The sequence below is a fragment of the Buteo buteo genome, chromosome 2 (assembly GCF_964188355.1).
Source record: "Buteo buteo chromosome 2, bButBut1.hap1.1, whole genome shotgun sequence".
NCBI lineage: Eukaryota > Metazoa > Chordata > Aves > Accipitriformes > Accipitridae > Buteo > Buteo buteo.
In genome coordinates this window covers 46,014,376-46,032,073 of record NC_134172.1, presented here as the reverse complement: position 1 = coordinate 46,032,073, position 17,698 = coordinate 46,014,376, and the positions used below count along the sequence as shown (strand labels likewise).

Sequence of the window (17,698 nt, the reverse complement as noted above, 5' to 3'; positions counted from 1 at the left end):
AAACTATTTTGAAAAGCCAGCGTGACTACAAGGAACAGAAAATGCCAACATAAACTTTTTTCTAAAGCTAAAATGAATATGCAACTATCTGAAGTGGAGCAGACTATCTACAACAGTTTCAGTCTGACTCACTTCATAATATATTTAGAAAAGTAGGTTGAACCACTTTAAGGAGATACTGGGCTTCATATAGCACAGCCCTTCTCTTGTAGCCACCTGTGTGTTAAAACTATGTTCATATTGCTCTCTGTGGCCAAATGTTGCTAGTCATTTGGCTAGTCACAGGCAACCAGGGATTCGTAATTTCCCTCTCTCTCCTCCATTAGCTGAGAAATCAATTTTTTCCTTCTAGAACGTCACTATTTACTACCATTAGAATATTTTATTACAGGAATTAAATATACATGCTTTTTCCAGAAGGAAATAAAAAAGCCTCTTGCTAAGATTTTCAATGGATTTCTGAGCCATTATGAGGGACTGAGAGAAAAGTCTTCCCTCTTCAGCCAAATCACACATCCTTCTCATCACTAGCACATTCCAGTACTGACCTAAGGTCTCTGATCTTACCATCATTGTAATCAGTGGCAAAACTCCCAGTGATTTCAGTGGTATAGAAGAAGCTCCTACACAGAGGGGAGGGCTATGATGAGCTCACTGGGAGCACTTACTCAGGTGGAGAATGCTGGCAGTACATTATGGGCTGGCTGAATTTTAAGCCCCAGGTAAACATTTCTTGTTGTTAATTATTTGTGTTGCAACAACTCCCAGAAGCCATGCAGAAGAACAAAGCCTCACTGAAGTAGGTGTGGTAGGAACTCAAAAGGTCTTGAATCTAGTGTTCTATAAAATACGCGTTAATATAATAATCATTATGGCAAATTGCTCCTCTTTTCTGGATAGTACCTCTTATTTACCACATGTTGAAGAGAAACTAATAGCTGTATCGATTTATCTAGGTTCCAGTAACGATCAAAACAACCTGATAATGAGGGACTGTCCCTCTACCCAGTAAGAGACAATCTATGCTCCTAAAAGCCTGGATGAACAATAAAGACAAATATCAAGGGAGAGATGAAGTGACTCACCCAAGTTCACACAGGAAACCTGTGGCAGGGTGCCAAGCTGCTCAGGGGAAAGACATCTGCTGTTCAGACTGCAAAGACTATAGCGGCATCTACACTGCTTTCAGCTCTGAGCTCACACGGCTCCATGTTTCACTGGGCAGCCATGTTGCGATGGATGCCTCTGTCCTCGCTAGTGCCCACAGCACTGGAGCCAAAAGCCACATGAAGGTGGGTCCTTAGGTAAACGGGTTCAAACACATTATGTTTGCTGAGAGGCAGGGCTCGTTCCTGTGCCATCCCCGGCCATGCCAGCTTCTGCCAAGACTCACCCACTGGAACAAACATATGAAAATATATTTGGACTTCTTCCAACGAGGGAACTCCAAACCAAGCAACTTGATTTTTTTAAAAAAAGCTATCTGGAAAGCAGCAATCCACTGCAAGGTCACAAACCTTAAGTTTCTAAGTTAGAGTGGTAGGCCTTAATTCAATTACTAGCAAAAGGCTGAGTAGTTAGGGCCAGCTAATTTCTGAACAGGTTAAATTAATGGCAAACCTAACAGGATTTGAGGACTTCCAGAACTGACTACACTTGAATTTTCTCCCCAAAATTCTTGTAATACAGGCTGACAGTGCAGTGCCTCTCTATTCATGCCTCTGGCAGTTCAAGGTACTGGATAAACTGCGCAGGTGGACAAACTTTCTTTCATGCTTCAGCATCTGATTTAAAGTTAGACTGCAGTTTACTTTCCCTAATACTGTCACACTGCTCTAGCATGTGTTGGTGTGTTGTTCATGAATACAGCTCGGCCTTGCCCACTGTGATAACCCATCTAGTTCCAAACTAAAGCCAAGTTTGCCCTTCCCCTATCAGGCTGATGCTGAAATTCTCCTATCAGATTGATACTGAAATCAACCTCTGCAAAGGGCCTGAAATCTGGAGTCAGATGTGAATCTCAAAATCACTCTCTTCTGATCACAACCTGCTATTAGACTCTGAGGACTTAGAAATCCAGGAAAGATTGGTCTCCTTCCAAGTCACATGAACTCAAACCTATCTCTAATCAGCAAAATCCTGCCTGGAGAATGACAAGTTGGTAGGGTTCTTCCCTAGGGAAGTGCATTCACTCATTCCCTGAGGGGCCCACAAGCAATGAGTAGTTCATAACCAGCAAGATTGCTCCTCTTCTTGTAGTCACTTGAATGTCCATCTCTAAAAATGCTTGACTATCCTGCTGCGCACTTCACACCCTAAAAGCCAACTCCTCAAGGTTTTCTCCTGTTCAGACAACCTAAGTCACTCGAAGACTGTGGACAGAAGCAACCTTTCATTTTGCATGAAAAAAAAGAGTGGATATAATGGGAAAGTCAATGGAGAAAACACAGATTTGCATATCTGAAGGAAGCCATCCTAAAATGTGTGCTTGTCTCCTAAAATTTGAGTTTTGCCATTCACTCTCTAATGTTAGTTTTCTTATTTTGACTTCTACAGGAAGCCTAATTCCAGCTTTCTTTGCTTCCTTGTCCATGTAGAGGGCTCCAAATAAAAGGCTGTGGTTTCTTGGCTATGAAGCTTTCAACCAACCAGTTCAGCATAGATCAGTCACCGTGGTTAAAATGCATGGAACATGCAAGCCAACATGTGGGCTGGATATTATGGAAGAGACACTAGAGCAGCCATGTAAGAAATATCAACTCCATGAATTCTGGCGGAGGCAGGCTTGCAGGACAACACTTTTAGTCTATGCTTATGTCTTTTTTAAGATTTCTCAGGACCTTATAAACAGTACTCCTCACCCAAAGTCTACTGACTGTCTTGAAGTTGTTTGCTTTGTGTCTGTTGTTTGTAGATGCGTAACTTTCATTGAGGTATCAGCAGGCTATAGTTTACATTCCTCTTATTTTTTAGTATTGTTACAGAACTCTCAAAAGCCAACAACATTTAAATAAAGCCCAAACCAACATGCTGTCTTTTTGGGAATATCTACACTGGAAAACTTTATTGTCTTAGGATGCATTTCAGAAACAGCAGCCAATTTCTCTTACTCTTGTCTTGTAAAATACTGCTACTGCATTTCTGTTCTCTCATCCAGTGCCTCTGGCACATGTATACATATAAAATAGCATTGCTGAGCAGATAGATTCCATGCCTTGAAAAAAAAATTGCTGAGGGAGATGTTGGGATGGGAACTCAACTGCTCAGCTGCTGTGAAATAATTCCACCTGATGGGAAAGACTTTAATTTAAGACTTCGCTCCACTACATCATGGAAATCTGCAAGGAAGAGGATGCCTTTATCAGAAAGCCTAGGAGAAGACTGTCCTTGTTCTCCCAAAGAGCACAGCTCCACGACACCATATCTCAGTGGCTGGAAAGCACAGTAGCAGCTATGAAGAACGTCCAAGCTGCATTACCTCCTCATCCAACAGAAAGACATCAGGTTTTGCCAGGAACAGTACTACAGACAGCATTTTTTCTATTTTGCCTATCACCCCCCGTACATAATCTGTAATCTCAGCAGAACTTTGATAGTGATGGGGACACTGCCAGCATCATGAAAGTGGAAAAGGACATTCTTTGCCTTACAAATATTGATGAATTAATTGCAGGAGGGAAGGAGCCAAAGCAAATGCATGATCCGAGCTTTGCTTTTAAGACCTGGATATATCCTGATGGTTAATCTTAATTATGCTGATTATGTTTAGTGCAGTAATACAAGGAAGAAAAGATAGAACCATAATCAGCCCCAAAGATTCAAAAGTCATGAGTTACAAAATCACACGACTAGCCAGAGAGATCATGGAAATAAAGGAAAGGAAAAAAAACCCCAACAAAACAACTGCTGGGTTCTCCTTTATTTGCCATTGCTGCCTGGACTCTTAGAGTGCATTTCAGTCATGTTTTGAAACTTTAGCCATAAGCAGGAGGGTTGGAATTACTGTCTAACTTACAAAATGAAAAGACAAAAAGAAAATAAATCACTGGAATCCAGGAGCTTGATCTTCAAGAAAAAATTCAACTATCATATGACTCATCATAAAATCACAGGAGCTGGCAACACTGCAGATCACCTAGTAACTCCCATGACAATATCTTCAGGAGTAACCCTATGAAATATGTATTTTCAATTTTTCAGTTACAGCTGCCAATTCTGAGCTTAATGTCATCATTGAGTTGAAATGGAGTGTCACTCTGTGATACATACTCCCATACTCACATAGTGAATATGAACTCAATAGTTCACACTGTTTTGGACGCTGCTTTGGGCTACAGTCCTTTATCTCAACTATGATTTACCCCAATAGGATTACCACAGACACTGGACTTCTGTGACTATTTCTATTAAGATTAACAACAATGATTATCAAGAGAGCCGAATCAGCCTCTGTAAAGCCAAATATGAGCTATCTTTTACATACAACTAAAATGTGTCAGAGGAAAACAGGTTCCATAAAAGTTTAGCTCACCAGATATTTAACTATGCCTGTGGCAGGACTCCAGAAAACCACATTCTTACAGATTCTTTTGCAGAATCTCTCTGCCTCGATCTGTATCATGTATAGTCACAGATCACTGACTCCACCCTGGTCTGCCCCTAGCAACTTACTCCCTTTTTCCCCTCAGAAGCTGTTTCACCTCTCGGGTTTCCTTTTGATCTTTAGCCTTCCGGCCTACCACAACAGCTGCCTCTAGTCAATACTTAAAGACATGCCTTTAGGTGTACTGATTGCACTTTTGTTTGCAAAGTGGTTGGGACCTTTGTGTTGCTTTTGTGCCCGATCAAACCTCATCGGGGCTCTGCAAAGGATAAAGACCAAAATAACTTCCTTTTTATGAATCCATTTCTTTGTGAAGGACTTGGAGAAAATGCATGTCATGGCTTCTGCCTATCACATTCTTTCCCGTCATATGAAAAAAATGCAAGTCACACCTATCAGGTGGCAACAATACAACTGTTAATGCAAATGAGACACACAGAGCCCTGCAACCCATCCTACCACAAAGCAGCTGCTATGAGATGGGGGGGGAATGGTCCGATGGGGCCCACTGGCCTTTGAACGGTTTGTGTGGGCTACAACCTGCTCTTCAGCCATGACTGGGAAGTTTGCTACGAAAGAAGAGGGCAGACTAGGTAGGCCATTCTGACAAGCTAGACCTTGCCAGAAGTAGTTTGGCCACCCCCAGCTGAAGGAAGGCCAAAGCAGAAGAACCAGTTCACAGCAGGAAGGCCACCGATGAACCACACTGAAATGTGGGAAACCACTATATCCCACCTACCAGCAGGCAAAGAGCAGGGGAAGGCATGTGCAGAGGGAGAAGACAAAAGGAAAAGAAGCAGGAGTTAGAAAACTTTGTTTAACTTGTCTCTGCAGTGGAAGTGCCTGGCTTTTAACAGCAAGTGGAACTGGCAAAACTTTGCTTTAGGGATTGCTGCAGGCACTGACACAGAAACAGAATCAAATCTGGCAGGAGCTGGGGGGAGGGACACAACCAGAGAAAATAAGGGAGGGAACAGCATACTAAGCTGGAGATCTTGAAGATAAAAATCATTCTTGTATTTAAAGCATTAAAATAACACTATTTTTATCCACTACTTCCAAAATAAGCTAGCATTGGCAGTTTTAATCATGGGCTGGGCTCTTCCCGCTGGTACAGGGCATGACAGTGAACTGCCTCAAACACGCCCAAGAATGGAGCTCGCTGCCATGACTCCTGACTCACATTAGTGCGGGTGTGAGAAGACTCCAGCTCAGCACTTACAATAGAAGTGTGAACACACTCTGAAAACAGGGAATAAAAATAACATTATTGTGATGCTTCAAATAATGAGATGGATTTTTACCTGCAGATTTTTAATTTGCTGCTCTCTTCCACATTTTCTGGCCACTGTTTAGCACTCCATGGTAGGCGGAACAAAAGAATACTGTCTCCAGGCAAAAAGGCTGAAAAAAAATCTAAATGATGGCTTCCCATAGGGCACTCAGAGGGATGTTTCATCTTCTCTTGACTTTAACCCGCAGCCTCCCTAACACAGCCAGTAAACAGCACACAGCACTGGAGAACCGTGTGTGATATAACAGGAAGATCAATTTATTCAACTGTGACTACAGGGTCTAAGTTTTTTTCTGCATAATGCATTAAATTTGGAATTTACTGGAAGCTGTCTTTGGTGGTTAACTCCTTCTGTGACTTCAGATATACAGTGAGTATCAAGTACAGCAATGCTCATCTGGTTCACAAGATCAGGGAAAACAGCTTTCCTGCCTTGTCGGAATGAGCATGATTCATGGTTCAGAACTGACATTTGCATAGCTAATTCTGACCTGTCCATTAAAAAGCATATCCTGTAACTTCGCCTCCTTTTGTATCCTTGCCTGCCCAGTGAAAGCTGCCATTACCTCACTTGAAGCAGAGCTGAAAGAGTATAAACACTTCAGCTTTGTACAAATATTATTTTTCCAACTTATATGCTCTGAAAATAGACAGCAGTCATTCAAGCATTACACAGTTATTTCTGTGATATACAAGGAAGCAAAGATTTTTTCATGACAGAAGAGTCTCTGTGGCAAAACTCCCAACATCTAAACCATACACAATTAGGAACAATTCTGACTCAGAAAAATACAAATGCTCCTCCACTCTCAGCTACGGAGCCTCACCAGAACAAAACCATGCAATTGAATGTTATAAGTAGGTTGAATGGAGTTTCTGAACCCACTGTACCTTTCCCTTCAGCTAGTTAAGAAAGCCTGTTTATAGAAACATGCTTCTCTCCACTCCTGACCCCTCAACCGTCACACTACCACCAACAACCTGCTTCAAAATATCATAGGGCTCTTCTTTCTTCATAAAGGTGTTGGGGAAGGTGAATCATTTCTCCTGAAAGAGGCACATACTGCCTCCAAAAGCTTAGTTTATACTTCTTTCCTTTATCTCTCTTACTACAACAGAAATGAGGAATGTCCACCTTTAAGAGTCATTCAACCCTATTTTCAAGGGCCTATTTATTAAACTCCCAGTTTCCAACAGGGAAATTCAAGAGTCCACCCAGTACAGGTGGAACAGTACTTTAGGACATTTTCTAGTAATGTTATGGCCAAGCTATTTCTGTTAGCCATGAAGTATTCCATGGAGACACATCCTGGCTCTTCAGTTTATCTGCAAGGCTACTGAATGTGCTCAGTGCCACATACAAACTAAAAAATCCATAAGATCATCAAAAAATGAATCATATTCTTAAGGTATTAGCGCTGCTTATCTAAAGGCATCCCTCTATTGCTTACTAGCAGTCCTAAGTATCTGTCATGTGATATTTGCTTAACGCAAAGACGAATCTTGTCTGCTTTTTTAGGAGCATCCCCACTGGACAAGCTATGGGTGGGAGGAAGGCAGAAAAGTTTTGAAGTCTATGTCACAGGGCAAGTGACTGCCTCTTCTGCTAAATTTCTGGGCAGCAGAACACATTAGGATCTATGGTTGGGGCAACGAGGCTAACTTCAAAAGTGTTATGAGCTTCCTGCTATACTATATTGCTTAACCCTGCCATCCTTCCCATGGGGAATTGCAGTTGTGCTACCTGTGATGGACAGAGTAGGTGGGCACAGGGGTACAGTTCCTACTTCTCCCTTACACAGACAACTGTCGTGCTGGCTCATCACCGTGACACCAGAGCGGGCTGCCACACAGCACGCTGTGCAGATGGAGCCCTGCCCTCAGCTCCCACAGACCACTGCACAAAGCCACACAGAAATCAAAAATAGTAACATATTTGCTTGGCCAAACACTCACAAATGACACTCCTACAGGGCTTTACTCATTATTTAGTATATGGCCTTGTCATGCTTAACTTTCCAAATGGCTTCAAGTAACAAAGTGCTGGCCTGGTGTACACACACCACCACATGAGTTTAACTGATTAAATTAAAGGGATGGAAGTTTTACAGTTTTGCATATGGATCCTCAAATCCATTTAAAGCTGATTTACCTCAGCATAGGTTATATTAGGAACAAGTCTAGCCAGTGTCAGAATTGAGAATTACCGCACACAAAGCTGTTGTGGTTTACTCAATTACTTTTAAATCAACTATAAGCTCAAGAGGTGTGAACTCTGCATGTGGAAAAAGCTTTCGTGATACTTGACTGTCTACCTGCAGCATTTTCAACGGGAATAAGGAAGGCTAGATAGATGGCAGAAAATCATCTCTTCCAAATGCAGAATGGTAATGATTTAAAGACTGATCTCTACGCTGGCAGCATGCAGCAATTCAGGTGGCAAAAAGCCAAATCCTTCTCAAACTATAGTTAACTCTTGCTACAGTTAACCCTTGCTACAGTTAAACTCCTGCTAAATGTACATCCACTGGACTTTAGTGTATTCAAAAGAGCAGACTAAGACAACTAAAATGTAGGGGAAACTGTAGGAAATAACACCTAAAAGCAGCTGCTGTCCCTCATGAAGAGTTAATACAGGTGAGCAGATGTTTATTAATACTGTTTGTTCACTAAGGAGGCTGGCAGGCACTTGCAAACCCTCTCAGGTCTTGGAGAAGAACCTCCAGGAAAGGTCATGAATGATGTTAGTTTGGGGGTTGATTTTTGCTTGCTTTTTAAAGCAGTGAAAATGAAGTGCTGACATTAAGACTGTGACAAATCACACAAAACAGGAAATTCAAAGTTATGTCTGACTCCCCCAGGTTCCCTTTGATACAGCTAGGTTGCGTGGTGAATCAGAAGAAGTATCCCTCCTGTATTTGCCATTTCATGCTTTTATTTTTCATTTTATTTGCTTTAGTAATATCCCCTTAAAGCTACTGACACGCTTTCCTGACAGGTTTTGGAAGTCATAAGGCCATATCCATCTTCCCTTTTGAAAGGCTCCTGCCACATACAGCTTTCCAGAGCCCTCAGCAGACCCCTCCTTTGGGGATGCCACTGGAGACCTTCCTTCATACTCACACACCTTTTCTGACATCTTATTTTTAATGTTGTTCCTTTTTGATGCAATGAAACACATATTTTGAGAACAACAATTGTCTGCCTCATGAAGAAGTCCTCAGACCATTTTAAGAAAAAGCACTGATTTGTTTCTTAAGTATTGTGAACACAAAAGATCTTTCCTTTTCCTTTTCTCCCTAGTGAGGCCATACAGAAAATACCTGCACAGTTTCAGTTTGCAAATAACAGCAGTCCTGCTCCCCTGCTCTGGTTATTTGTTCACATCCCTCATTGCACTTTCTCCTCCCTCACAGAGGAATCAGACTGCACCTTTACCACACCTCCCTCCCCCTCCAAAAGGCCAGTTTGACCCAGAACAGTTCTCCAGTCTAGACAACTATTTGACTACACAAACACAATAAAGAATGTGGTATGAGGAGTGGGAATCCACAGCTAGGGTAATGCAAAACCGCATATTTCACCAGCAGCAGCACTACTGAGGGCAGAGGAAAGTCTCTGTGGATCTATGCCTGCAGTTACCTCTGGGGCAAGGTCAGGCTGCCCACTGTGCCGGGGACATGGGGGACATGCTCTCTGCTGCTGTCTCCAACCGGAGCGCAGTCTGCTTTCAAATGCCACTCGCCCTGAAACAGAAAAATGTCACAGCCCTTCCAGGAGAGTAAACAAGGGCTCTGCAGTTATTTGTTTCTGCCAGGCATCGTCACTGCAAGGGCAGATGGGACTTGCCTAGGACTCATCTGCATGGGTTATGACACTTTGGGGAGCACTCCAAGGATTGACGTTTCTCCCCAGAAATATTTGCAGAGGCACCTCAGGATGGGCCCCATAGCTGTTTAAATCCACTATGAAAGTAGATGGGAGGTTATTTTGACTTTGAAGTGTAGAAAAAGAACTTCTGGTGTCTCAAGTCAGTTTAGAACATTTATGGGAGACATCTGAGAAGACCAGTATTACTCTCCGTGACTGTTTCCTCAGCAGTACACAGTCCTAGCAGATGTCTCCTCTTCACAGGATGCTGAAAGAGTCAGAGCAGTCTTGTTTTTAGAATACACTTTTTTCAAGAGAAAGGACTACATAAAAGGGACTGATAGTACTGTGAAGAACAGATATCCTCTGTCTGAAGTGAAACATCTGATCTTGCTGCAGATCCGTAATGTCAGCACAAAAATAAAATTCAGCCAGTCACCCCAATTCTGCTTTGTTTCAGAGGAAAAGTCTGATGACCATTTACCTGAAAATATCATTAAGCTGGGAAAATGCTCTGTAAACCCAGACAAAAGTATTGGCCGAATTTCACCTTTTGCTCTGAAACTTTTGCTGAACTGTAATTCCCATCTCTGATTTCAAAGGGCCTGATTCTGACTACACTTCCTTTTCTGTAAACTGGAAGCATGATCCAGCGGACCAAGGAACAGAATTTTAGTCAAATGAAGCCATACCTAAATAATGGATTTGGGATTAAAAAAAATAATAAATCAAAAGCAGCCTCAAAATGGAACACAGTAATTGGAATGGGCTGCATCTGTTCAAATATCAGTTTAATTGTCACATTCACAAGTAGGAAATACTTCATAATTATGAAGCACAAAGGGAACAAATAGCGTAAGAAAGACGTCAAGAGATTTTAGGCACAATGGCATGGTGTGGAGTACGTACATAAATTGCAGCCCTGCTGTTCAGTGCTTTATTTTTACCTAGGTAGAGGAATTAAAACTAAAGTTCCTCGATCTTTTTCCATCCACAGCTCTGTATTGTGCCTCTGTACTGGCCCTTCGGAAGTGCACTTCTTGTGTCAACTGCTGGAGCATGTTCAAGTCATGAGTTAGGGGGTGCTTTGTGCCTCTGACCAGGACTCCCACATTCTTTAAGCATGATCTCAGCAATCTATACAGCCAAGACTGGAAGTGACCAGGCAAACTGGCTTCAGCCACAGCTCTGAAGTCCACCTTAAGCAAGGGTGTGCTCTGCGCGGGGAGAGTCTCTATCTTGTACAATAGAAAACTATATGCATGTACGCTGGTTGCTACTGAACCAAACCAGAATTTCCATGGTATTTTATAACACACCAGTAAGTATGGGGAGAAGCTGTGTGTGCACAAAGACTCACAGCTGCCCATTCAAAATAAGCATTTAAATGGATTAACCAGACAACTGTGCTTTCAAACTTGCAATCGTTACACAGTTACATGGTTCAGAGGGATTTATAAATATTTGGTTTTCTGGATAAAAGGAGGATATTAGCAGGATTTTTTTTTAAGTGCATTCACTGCCACTGTCCCTCCCTCCCAGCCATAAACAAACAAACAAGGGAACAAAACAAAAACAAGGATGTGTTTAGGGTGCAAAATTTGTAGTCACAATTAAGACTTTGGGATTTGGGTTTAAGTTTAATAAAAAAAGACAACTTAAGAATGCAAGGAACATAAAAGACCTCATTTTGCTTAGCTTTTTGAAGACCTCTGAACTTGAGGAATATTTGAGAGATCTGGAATTTAAGTTAAGGCATGCACCCTGACCAAAGGATGCTCCTACTATGGTACTAGTTTACCATATAATCTACAGATTCCGGTAAAACAGAATTCTATGTAATTTCTTTCTCTAGACCTGAATATAACCCATCCTTCCGAGTCTGTTTGAAAAACTTTCCAAATAAGAAGTCTCATTTAACAAGTCCACATCCTTAAAACACACAGTGGCTTCTCTGTCAGTCACTGATGGGCAAACATGTTTACGGATAAGCTCTGTTCAGAGTTCCTTTTTACTGTGAGAAGCCATTTTCCTCCAGGAAAATAATGTTTATGAACCATTCTGTCCCCACACAAGAAGTTTTGAATGGCAGGTTCAGGAAAACAGTATGAAAAAGAAATTACTCTCCTTCATAATCCATCAGCTCAGCTAAAATAGTAAATCAGAGGAAAGTTAGACTCAAATGTAATCCCTTGGGAGTAGAATCACTTTGAATGGATTTGGGGGAAAATACACATCCTTCTCAAATTCAGTAGCTTGGATGCTTATATTTGTCTTTGTCAAGTTACATGCAAAGAAGCAGAATAACAGAATTTAATACCCTGGGGATATGTTCTCTTGATAGATGCATCTAACTTTCACAACCGTTAATGGGAATTATATACTGAGTATTGAGAAAAGGGCACATGCATAAAAATACACACTTCTAATGATATTCAACCTTAGGAAAACTTTCTTTTGCTGATTTCTGTTGCAGTAATCCTACTGCTGTGGCATGCTATTAGAGAGTTATCAGATTTTTTGCTAAAGAAATATCTCTACCAACAAAGTAACATCTCCTTTATCTGCCAAAGGTATATTTGCTAACATATCCTCCAGGTATTAGCTGTTTCTTTTAATGCATTTGCAAATGACTCCCTCCAGTTACCTTTGAGACTATGAATCATTTGCTGGCAATACCATCCTGCTGAAATAAGGGAAAAAGTAATCAGCTTCTTCATTTCTATTTGAGGCTGAAATTCTACTGGGCTTAAAGGAAAATAAAAGCCATGGGTGGAACCTGCCCATTCTGAAATAAATAGGTGTTTCACCCCTAAGTACATCCCTTGAAAGTTCACTGGAAGGTCCTTACCTTTGCCATTATTTCTAAATCACGTGCGAAGAATTAATTCACTATACTATAAAATTGAGCATTTTAAGGACAGTGTCTTCCGCATGCTTACATGGTCCAGCAGGTAAGCCCCCACATTAAAAAAATCAGCCCTGGACACTAAAAAATCTGCATGTAGGAATACAACAATTCGTACTCCATAAAACAATACATGACTCACTGCTTGCAGCAGCCATCCCCCAGCAGGGTTGGCATTACAGCGTAAGGTGAGGACATTCCTACACTAGGCGCAGCTCAGTGGGAAGGAACTTGCCAGTCTAAAATGTTTAGTCTACCTGCCTGAAGATGTGTGAGAGACTGCAGGCTCTTACACTTCATTTATGATGAGGCAGAATAAAATTGTAAATGTGAAATATACACATGGAGTTGGATTTCTAGGGTTTTCCCCTCCCAGTTGCTCTAGATATGGTCATTGTTTCTGTAAACCCGCTATTTCAGTTCTCAAGCTATATCTTAAGTCATTCTCAAGACCATAATCTTTCACCAGCACTTCAAGACAGCATATACACTTACAAGCTAGTTTAAAAGAAACATTGCAAAGAAGAAACTAATTTAAGTGTCTACAAAACAATTACTTCTATTGAAGGAATTGTTTCAGGGAGAAAGCTGGGAAGACATAAGACAGAAACACAAGATCAAGCATATCAAGCAGTAGTTCAGAAGCAAACCTTCCAATGCCTCTTAATTTTCATCTGAATATCTCAAATTTCATCCAATTACTTCAATGATTTTTTTCTAACAGCTGACAACTATGAAAGGCAAATATGATGACACTTCATAAACGTTTAAACGGTGCAGTTCATTTCTGGCAACAGCGTAACATTCCTCATCCCGCTACCACAGGACAGAAGATGTTTACTGTCACATGTATTAGTTAAATTTAATAGGATAAGATCTTCAGCAGATGCTAATCTGTGATTTCTGAGTGCTGCTATGTCAAATTATACTAGCTGATGTTTAACAGCTTAGAGTCACTGAATGTTTCTGGATATTGGTCATAGCACATCATCATCCTTCATCTGGAGGGCACTTGCTCAACTGTAGAAATCAGTAATAGTCTGCAGGATGTCTAAGGGCTTCTATGAAATGCCTTGATCATTTTAATCAGATGGCAAGTGGATTCATAATTATGTCATGAAAATACTATTTCAACAACTGTCGTTGAGGAGGCTGTGCATAACATGGCCATAGTAGCTGAACCACTCAGCATCCCTTTAAACATCACGAGCCAGTTGCATGCTTTGTTATGGTTTCTGGTGTAACTGTTCAGTGACATGGGCAGCTCATTCTCTAAAGCTGTCACTTTGGCATTTTTCACAAATACTGCACTCATGTAGAACACAGTATGTTTTAAAAAGTGTTCTCACAAAACACAACAATTTCTAGCTTTCCAAATGCAGTAATAGCTTACGTTATACTAGAGGAAAGTGCCCCATAGGAATAGAGACATTTTTTTAATTCCTTGGGTGCAAGATTTTATAACTCATGCATATTTGAAATATTCTTGCACAGGGCTAGTTAGCAGAGTAGCTTAACTGTTTGTTACTTCTGGAGATGCTAGTCCTAATTCTGAGAGGGACTTGAGTGATACCAGCCTGGTGTTGGTAACCTGCTGCATCACAGATTCATAGGTTACAGCACCTCTATGCCAGGAAGAGCTGGGATGATATTCCCAGTTTGGCCTTCTGCAAGTATAATCATTCTACTCAGCTAGTTTCGCAAAGCCCTAACTTCCCTGGGTATATGTTTAAAAAGCAAAACCCCGTCTTGATTTAGAGGTTCGCATTGGGAAGTCCATCACATCCTTTGGCAGGGCTCTAACAATGAAATTATCCTGTTCATTAAAAACGCACACCTTGTTTCAGGAGTGATGTAGTTCACCTACAGCTTTCATTTGTTGGAATAGATGCTTGTTCACCTTTCATAATGTCATCCCCCACAGAGTCTAAAACACCAGGTTAGCACAGCTTAACACCTTATTCTCCATCAACTAACTGTGGTGAACTTCCACGTGAGCTCTCCTACCCACAGTTTAGCATTTGGGCAGAGCAGATGTAGCTAGGTTGCACTACTTTACATTTGCCTTGAGGCAAATGCTCCCAGTTACTGGTGTTTATGTGATGTGTGGTATCTTATAAAGGCATGGCAAACTACCTGCATATCTGACCAAGTCTGTATCCAGCCAGGGAATAGCAGCTGTAGGTACTATTCCTAATTCGTTTGTTCTTCATATGTTCAAAACCACAACAGTCAGTCATTTTCAAAAGGCAGGCAACCATTAACATTAAACCCTTATCTGAAAATGCTAAAAAAGCAGTATGGTTCCCTAACCAAACAGCACTACCTCCTTCCTAACCCACTGCAGGTCTAAGGATAATCGAGTGGAAATTACTGCTCTGGTCAAAGCTATCTACACCTCCATTTCAAAAGCACAAAATGGGAACTTAAAACAAAATCCACCTTTTAAATGGAAGAGTGATGATTGTATGGGTAGTCTAACTACTCATGCTAAGCAACAGCTTGGAAAGGTAGGTGTCAGTGTTTTGTATCTCTAGGTATGTGGTTATGATAGTGGTAAATGTGCCTTGTCATTAACTTTCAGGGGTAAGATACTTCAAATAATTAGCGGTTTGCTTCTAGCATTTGCTACCCACCTTCACCCATAAGAAGGCCAATATGTTTCTGACTTCAAACCACCAGTAGGTATGTGCCTGAAAATCATACTACAAGTCACCAGAACAAAAAAGCCAAGTCAGGGCAAGTGCAAGTTGGCTGAACCATGAAAAATATATATGTAGACAACTGAGGGAAGAGTTAGACCTTAACTGGTCAAACTGAAGCAAGCTACCAAAGCTTCCCTGTGCCTCACCAGTACCTGGCAGCTCCAAGCACACACCCTCTAACCTGAGAAAAATAGGGGAGAAAAAAGTGCTAATTGTATCTTATTGAACTTGGCAGGGTATTTGAGGCTGATGAAAATTTCTGGATGCTCCTAGGGCTTTAATCCAGAATTTCTGTTGAGAAATAACAGTGGTTATGACTCTCTTTGAACCTCAATTTCCCAATCACAATAGACCAGTGTTGAAACAATCTCTGTTCATTTCCCACAAGTTCTATAATTGTCTATAGAAACTGTAATTAACACATCAGTGCATTAATTTTTTGCCACATGTTAAGCAGAACTAGTTGAAACTGTGGAAATTCTAATACAAATAACTGTACTGAAGTTTCACGGTGGCATCAAAAATAAAATGGATGAAATCGTGGGAAGCTGGAGATCTGGGTTTGGGTCTCCAGAGACTAAGAGACTGAACCCAGGCGTCTCACTTCCTAGCTCACTGCTTTAACCATCGGTCAAGATACAAAAGCTGTTCTCAGTTCTAAGTCACCAACGTGTCTTGCCTCCTCCTCCTCCCACGTCAAAGAATGAGCCTCTAAACCCCTCCAACATGTATAGGAGGAGCTTTCATGCCTAATACAGACACATTAAAATCTTCCTTTTAGGGTCAAGTGCCTATTTTTTAAACAACTCAAAATCTACATGGGATATGCCTGAGTCCTCACTCTGAATCCCATGTTCCTGGATTTTGCTGATTTAATTTGAATCACATTTTTATCTTCCTTTATACACATTAAAAGCAGGGGACATGTACATATGAGAAGCTCTAGGCTGCTTCTTGTTGCGCTAATATTCATGGTACCAGTGTGGCCTCAGGGAAGAGTGGGAACAGCAAAGCCCCCAGCCAGGCAGAAACTTCAAGGCAAAAGTATAAAATGTGAGAAGTAAGGAGTGTGTAAGAAAGGAGTTGATGGAGAAAGAAAAACAAAGATGAAGAAACACTTTTCAGTTGTATTCCCTTCTCCAGAATAACTCACCAATCTCTTCCTGCTGAATGTCTTCCTATTTCTATTATCCAGAGGCAAATAGAAAGCAGATATGGCTTTAGTTACAACCAGATAATGTGGTATTGCTGTTTACATGCAAACTTGGGCTATGCCAGCTTTGCAAGCCTGATGGCCTGGCACTGTACATACTAGATGAGAACACAACAAATGCAATAAAAGGATCAGCTTCCCAGATTTTTGCCTTAAGGCATTCCCTTGTGGTAAAGTTGGGTGAGGAAATGGAAGAACAGACTGAGTGGAAGAAGGGAAATTCAATAGCCCAGAAGCACGTATCACTGACCTAGTTACTTTGTGAAAGCTTCACTAAAGAGGCTTACAAAGTCATGACTATTACATGGTCCTCTCTGATCTTTTCATGAGGATGAGAAACGGTTGTTTTCAGTTTAAAAAGGAAAAAAGATCCTGTATGTAAAGTCCCTCTTTGTTGTGCTGTGAACTCCCTGGAGAGAATATCAGTCACCCTGCAGGGGCTGGAATAATGAATGAATCCATCAGGGAACAGGCTTTCTTCTCCTCTGACATGCTTCGGGGGACCACCCGCACACACGTCAACCCTTTCTCTGCAGACTGCCGCCTCTAAAGCCCTGCCCAGTCTCAGCCAGCAAGGATCCTTCCTCTCAGAGCCCATCACTGATGGAGTTTAGATACTCAGGCTAAAGGAGTGACATGACCGTGGGCCTCCCACTTTCTGGGCAAAGGCTCTAACCACTGTAGGAAAAGGAGACAATGCAACCATGAAAATCGGTAATGGTAACTGTGGGGAGGTAGAAGGTACACAGCAGGGCAGCTGGCCAACTGCCACAGCACAGTCACTGCAGAATCATAGATCTTGTATGCAGGAGACAAATGAGAAGGGTAATTGCTTGCATGCTTGTGGGCAGAACCAGCCAAAGGAAATAAAGGATCAACCACCACCTGCATATGACAGCTCTTCTCTTGAAATCTTCATGGGTTCGTGATCACAGACTGACAAATTTGTGCTGTTGAAAACCTCATTAAATTCTTCCCATTAGTGAAAAACACAAAGATATACTTCTTAATTCCTGCACTCTTTCTATGAGTTTCTCAAGAAGAACGGGGCACCCTGGAGTCACTACACAGTCATGTTACAGGAAAGCTTAAGATAGCTATGGAG

General features: G+C 41.4%; 1 protein-coding gene across 2 annotated transcripts in view; it reads right to left on the bottom strand.

The window, feature by feature from the left end:
• Positions 1 to 17,698, bottom strand: part of TGFBR2 (transforming growth factor beta receptor 2) — a 66,539-nt gene that overhangs the window by 39,587 nt on the left and 9,254 nt on the right. Inside the window, exon 1 of one of the 2 annotated variants that reach the window (XM_075053010.1) lies at positions 1,086 to 1,339. The exons of the other annotated variant lie outside the window; for it this stretch is intronic. The gene's annotated coding sequence lies outside the window, so the exon portion shown is untranslated. Of the gene's footprint in view, positions 1 to 1,085; positions 1,340 to 17,698 lie in introns of those variants that run through there. 2 annotated transcript variants of the gene reach the window in all.